The sequence below is a fragment of the Heliconius melpomene genome, chromosome 7 (assembly GCF_056956725.1).
Source record: "Heliconius melpomene rosina isolate 202511_hmr_F chromosome 7, ASM5695672v1, whole genome shotgun sequence".
Lineage (NCBI taxonomy): Eukaryota > Metazoa > Arthropoda > Insecta > Lepidoptera > Nymphalidae > Heliconius > Heliconius melpomene.
In genome coordinates this window covers 11,174,857-11,180,856 of record NC_140395.1, presented here as the reverse complement: position 1 = coordinate 11,180,856, position 6,000 = coordinate 11,174,857, and the positions used below count along the sequence as shown (strand labels likewise).

At 30.2% G+C, this 6,000-nt stretch overlaps 1 protein-coding gene across 1 annotated transcript in view; it reads left to right on the top strand.

Moving 5' to 3' along the window:
- Positions 1–2,256: 2,256 nt before the first annotated feature.
- Positions 2,257–6,000, top strand: part of LOC146537856 (zinc finger homeobox protein 3-like) — a 45,461-nt gene continuing 41,717 nt past the window's right edge. Inside the window, exon 1 of the mRNA XM_085187663.1 lies at positions 2,257–2,483. The gene's annotated coding sequence lies outside the window, so the exon portion shown is untranslated. The remainder of the gene's footprint in view (positions 2,484–6,000) is intronic.

The window sequence follows — 6,000 nt, the reverse complement described above, 5'->3', positions numbered from 1 at the left end:
TTACACAAGTTATACCTAACTATAAATAAATAAGAACAGGTGCAATAAGCTGTAGAAATCTATCTACGAGTATATATCTCTATCTCCTATTATATTATACATTTATAGTTTTAGTATTTATATTTTTAACCATTATTATCTATATTTAAACCACATTCTTAAAATACCTGTAACAATTACCTATAGATATTTATTTTATTGCTTAGACTCTATAATAAATAAATGTATGGCTAGTACGAGCTTCGTGTTAACAAAAACGTCATTTATTCATTAACAATAAATTTTATATAAAATCGAAAATATCTAATAATAAATTATAAGCGAGCTATTAAAAAGTTTTAATTTCAGAAATACTCGTTTAGATATAGGTAGGTATTTTTTATTATTTATTCTTATTATCTTTGCTTAACGGTTTTACAAACAGCAATAACTCAAAACAATAATAAAGTTAAATAACTGAATAGAAGGTTATATTTATTATGGTTATTGTTAGAAATACTAATATACCTACAAAGTATAGATTTATATGTAACTAAAATTAAACGATATAGGCACTTAGCTTCACGCTTTATTGTTAAGTGTTAAGGCACTACGTTTCCCACTTTTCAAATAAAATTTCCGAGCCTGCGAGATAAGTGGCGAAACTCATATTCGCGGTTGTCATGTTATCGGAGCGGGCTATGAAAATAATTGATTCTCTCGAGTAGGAATTGAACCCATAACCGTCGTGTTCACAGTCAGACGCTCTACCATGACTGCCTCTGAAAATTGTTGAAAATGTAAGACTCGTATAATTGCTAAATAAATTTTACCTATATGGGAGTTAAAGGTCCACCATCTAAGAAATATAATGACCAATGTAAAAGTAATTCTTTCGGAAATTATTTTATAAATTCATTAGGAACTAGATTTAGGTATTTTCAAAATAATTGATAATTATTTCATATACGTTATTTTGAATGAAAAAACCTTTTTTCTTAAGAATTGTTTTCTACATTGAGTGACTCTACATTGTCTTTAAAGAAAAATTCTCACCCAATCGAGCACAAAAATTCCTATAAAATTTTATTATATAAAGTAATATAGTCAATTATTTTCATTTTAAAATACCTATATTAAGATATCGTATTTAACGAAGAGTACATTTGTTGAATTTAAGAATTTTCTTATAAGAATAACTATTTACTCGAGATCTACCTAGATGTAAATAAGAATTCTTGGATTTCGTATGTAATTGTTACGATAATGGTAGAGAAAATTTGGTTTTAAACCAAAACCAATCTTCTATAGAAATATATATTTTATAGAACCTAATTTTAACATTTTCATGGAAATGTACGGTACTCTAATATAGGTAGGTATAGGAAACACTTTACGTTTACAATATAAATAATGTTTAGTGATAATGTATAGTGTGTAGAGGTCTTTGTTCTCTATTTTAAATTATAATTAGTTAGTGTTTCTATTGAATACCTCGTAATACTCAGTAGATATACCATCGCTTCTTATAAACACGAATCTTAGAATCAGTAGCAAGTTAAATGTTTGAAATAATTCAATTAAATAGGTTTTATGATAAATAATGAAAAAAAAATGGAGAAAAAAATTCTATGTAAAGCAGCTTCTCTTATAATTGAGATAATAAAATTTGTAACAAAATATAATAACCACTTTGTTAAAATTATCTATCAAGACTCGAAACTCTTGAATTATAATACAAAGGAACATTTTGAGTCGCTCCATTAATTAAATAAGAAAAAAAAAATTAACATATCTCTCAAAACGTCCAATTTAAATCACACAAACGATTACCAAAAATGCGAAAATCTGAGATAATAAAAAAATCAGTGCAAATACAGTGCGCAATTACCTCTCGTAATTAGCGGCGAGGCGGGGCCGCTAATGAGGGCCGCGGAGAGGCGGCGGCGGACGCAATCAACATTAAAGATTGGCGGGAGATGCGCCTCTCCCGCCCGCCCCCGCACCCGCGCGCGTGCTCGCCTTCACCCCCGCGCGCCCCTCATTACTTATACAAAATACTTAAGACGCGCCGTCCCGCTCTCCGCGCGCTAATAGCTCGCGCCCACTCTATCGCCGTCCCGCTCCCCCCGCCAAGCGTAATTAAGCTCGCCTTGCCTCGCCTCGTAGCCCCGCCCACCGCCGCGCGGGGCGAGGGGGAGTACGAGCGCAGCGGGGCGGCGGGGGGGACCGCGCCAGCGGGGGGACGCCGCCACCGGCCGCGCAGTGTGCCGGCGACCGTCGACAGAGCAGGCGCGCGCGACCGTCACGCCACGAACGTACCAACAACACCTATAGTTCCTCATTAACAGTTCAGTGTTATCGTGTTCTGTGTTTTGACTGTACAAGAAGTGTTGTTTATTATACGATTGTATTCAATTCGATTTATTGGACAAGTGCTAAGTGATTGCGCGTGATATGCCGCAGATACGTGTTTAGCGGCGTTCTGCGGGCGATGCTCACAGGTTATTTACATTTTTAATTTATTATATAGGACTCGCACTTCGCCATTGCTTTGTGTTCATTTAGAATTTTTGGTCAAATCTTATGTACGCTTAGATCTTGTGTCGGACGGTCTAATAAGATTATATTAATATACATAGACCTACTTTCTTGCAACAGTTCGGAAAATGTTGCGAAAAGTTTTAGTTAGAGCATTTCAATTAATAAGCGATTTGTATTTTTGAACTATATTTATATATGTCTTAATAAGTATTTGTTGTTTAAACTCTTTACTATAGAAATACGAAATTTTAAATCACTTATCGTATTAGAAAACGATCTTGTAAGAACTCCATCCGAATGTAAATTTGGCAAGAAATATGCTTTTAATAATCATGTACACTCATGAAAGTTGCTTAGTAATAAATTTTTATATAAAATTTTAGTTTAATAAAACAAATTTGGAATTTGCATAAATTTTTAACTTTATATTGTTTTAAAGGGTTACTTAGAAAAACATAGAAATGTATATGTTTTAATTAATTTGACGGTTATTAGTTAGTAATTTACAATTAATAATATCTCTTGCTTATTTGAATGTAAATAAATATTGAAGAAGATAATTTTGTTGAGGAAACATTTAAATCGCAACAATGAGTTTTAATTTCCAACAAGAAATACAAATATTAACGATACTAGAAACGAAAATTACATCGAAACTGCGAATCGTGTTTAAAAATCCTTTTTATCTTTGTTTCCTTTCTGGAGAGTGCTCTCTACGAATTATTTAAATTTTGAAATAATGAAATTATTAAAATTTGAAAGAAACTATAAATTATTAAAACTTGAAAGGAAATCAATGTTTATTTATAGGGTAAAAAGCATAAAAAATATGCGAATTCAATCAATATTCGTCCAAGCGTAAATAAAAGTACTATTATTATAAACTTTGTCTTTATTTACTACTGTCGGCTTCAACTATGTATGTATGTATGTATATATAAATTGTACTGTAAGTTATTCTTGCTCTCGATTTTTTCACGATATAAAGAAAAAGTGATAAATATGAATACAATAGTAAGTAAAGATGTAAAATACTTATAGAATTTTTTTACTATTATACCTAATAAGATTAAAATATTATTTAATAAGAAATTTTATAATAAGTTTGACTGAAATAAAAGAAAAGAATGAAAAATAATTAGAATAGGTACCTATCGTACTTTGTGCAAAGTGAAAATTAATATTAAAAAACGATACATTTAAATTAACGTTCTTCAGTATATTATCAGAGAAATAGAATAATAAATAAAATATATACAAAATATGTTTTCCATACAATATCTCATTATTAAAAGATTTTTTCAAATTAAAAAACGAGAGTCCATCGCATTCTCGCGCAACGGGGCGGCCATCTTGCGAGATCATGCCGATCCTTTCCCGATATCGTGATGATTTTCAATGTGATATCAATAATCAACACGACCTTTATCGATATCAGCGATCAAACAATATTTAATTTATTATATAACTTATAATCGATAAAGCTGCGTAGGCGCAGACCGGTGTAAATGTATGTATTTGATAGTAATAGCGCCACCGTCGGTATGGAAATCGATTTTATTTTACATATTGTTTTGTACGAATAGTGATTGCGTTGAATATTACAACGATTGTTACGAATATAAGATATCAATTGCTTACGTAAGAATTTGAAAATAGTGGTAAGTGGGAGTTCTATTTGGATTAATTATTTATATATATAGATTATAATATAGGTAGATATATTTTAGATTTTTTTTAAGTTTAGTAAAAAGTGTGCCTTAATTTTGATTTACAAATAAATATGTATTTAATTAATTAAATAATTTGAGATAATTTATGTACCAACTATACTTACTATATTACTTTATTTTACGTTCTCATAGATACTACTTGTTGATTAATGTCAATTGATAGATTTAAAAGTTTTACAATATAAATAAAATAAACCGACTGTAAGCTGACTGTATGTTGTTCTTACCTGCACAATTATGTAAATTTACGTAAGTCAACAAAGTGAAAAAAAAAACGATATTTCAATAATATTTCTATATCATAAAATTATGTATTTAGAATTACTATCGACATTTTAGGGTTTTTGATATAATTATTAAGTAAGGGCATGTAGATTTTGAAAACTAGTAAAAATTATTCTGCATAACAATTACTTAACAATAAGAAAAAACATGACCTCTTTAACAATAGAAACAAGAAACAACAATAAACTATAAATATATAATTATGAAATACTTAGTATTTATAGTTGAAAAGAAAAATGGTTTTATTTTGCATTCATTTTAACGTTTTTTTATCCACTTGATTAATTATTCAATTAATAGATAATTGAAAGCGATGATATAAAACTTACAAAAAAATACAAAAGTCCTATAGGCTTTGAAAAAGTTATTATAGTTTTCAATAATACTTTACATATTGTATATAAAATTAGATATAAAGTAAATAGGTTTAGAATGTCTAAAGTAGAAAAAAAAGTTTAGAATTTCCATTTCAAAATATCAAGCGCCACCTATCGTGCGGTAGAAACACTAACGATATCCGCCTGTGAAATGCACGACAGACTCACTCGATAAGGGCCATCACGACGGCTCGTTGAGATGTACTGGAGATACGGAGATAACACCTTTTTAGTATCTATTTCCTTCAATAACGAATAGATATATCAATATTTCTACAACAAATTTACATTTTCATCATAACATTTATTGTTTTAAATCAATTTATTATAGGCAAAACTATTTGCTGAATATTTATTAGGTAATTTGAGGCTTTCAAGGATGTAACGATGACCAAATTTTCATATTATTTTAAGTAAAATATTCTTCTAATAAATATTAAAAAACCTGTACTTGAACTAACGTATCTACAATATAAGACTACATATCCATGCCTAGTCATAAATTTAGGATACCTATGCTATTTAAGCTGGCTCGATAATTTCTTCAAGTCACCGACCTGAAAGATGGCGTCTCGCCTAGATACATCGCGTTATACGCACCCACAAAGGAACCCGTAGATTGTAGAGATCCCGATAGAAACCTTACAAAGTGGGATAATGCTTAACAAGAGGATAACATTAAAGGATAGATTGAAACTGCTTAACCATCTTGAGACTAGAATGTTACTTTAATACTTATTTTTTAAATTATTTCTTCTAATATGCATATAATTAACGAATATAACGAAACGGGCCCGTATAACGGCATATTTAAACTAGAGATCGTAAATTTCCGTTCAACAACGACGCTCGCGAACGGTACGCAAATGTCAACAAACATGGCGCTGTCGAACAAATCGATTACCGAAATTTCAACGTTGCATTCTGACGGCCGCTTACGAAATACCTTCGTATATAAGTATTTATTTTGCTAAAACTTACGCAATACGAGAAGTGGATATTATAAATGTGACGTTATGTATTCTATTATTATTTATGAGGTACTTACTACTGCTAAGAAATTGAAGATTATTATGTTTATT